The sequence below is a fragment of the Nicotiana attenuata genome, unplaced genomic scaffold, assembly GCF_001879085.1.
Source record: "Nicotiana attenuata strain UT unplaced genomic scaffold, NIATTr2, whole genome shotgun sequence".
Lineage (NCBI taxonomy): Eukaryota > Viridiplantae > Streptophyta > Magnoliopsida > Solanales > Solanaceae > Nicotiana > Nicotiana attenuata.
This window is the reverse complement of record NW_017673728.1, coordinates 836-1670: the sequence shown is the minus strand read 5'-3', so window position 1 is coordinate 1670 and position 835 is coordinate 836.

The following is an 835-nucleotide window of genomic DNA, read 5'->3' as shown; positions in this document are numbered from 1 at the left end:
AAATTGGCTAAAGAGAAATCGCAAGAACACAAGGCAAAGAACAAAGGCACTCACATAAGTAACTCAGAATAAACAAAAGAGTCGAAGAAATTAGGGCCTTTATATAAAACGAGTTGAAAGTTAGAGCAATCTTAATGAATCCGGTTAAAAACAATATAGAAAGAAGATTAACACTCGAATCACCAATGTTTGGAAAAAGATAATCTTTCGCGGAACCTAGTTTTTAGAAAAAATTGAAAAATCATTCAAAATCATACGATTCTTAGTAAAAAACCAAAAGGGTTATTTGTAAAACTCATATGAAATAGTCCAAACCATCTCATATCTATACAGATTCTTAAGAAGTTCAGAAGAAAGAATTAGGGTTTTCGAGAAGAACAATCACAAGGAGATGAGAAGCAAACCTGAGAAACCCATAGATATAAGAATATCTCACTCGGAATCAAAGCCAGGCTAACAGCCTGAAACAGGCGAGAAATGGCCATAGATGCAAGCAAAACTAACCTGGTCCCTTGAGGACCCTGGAGATAGATACCATACAAGAGAGGCTACTAGAGGCCTGGGGGCGGTGGTGAGAAGCCCCATAGATAGCATTAGAAGAGTGACGGCGAGGTCCGATTAGGTTAGGTTTGAGAGCTTCTTGAGAGAGGGGAGGGTCTTCAGGGCGGCGGTTGGTGAGGAAATGAGGAGGGTTTTGGGGGGGGGGGGGGTCGTTTCGTTTATTTTAGGTAAGGGTCAATCTGGACGGTTGATCACAATGATCAACGGCGAGGATTTGCCCGGGTATTAGGTTGGGGCAGATGGGTATTGGGCTGGGTATATTTTGGGTTTAAAA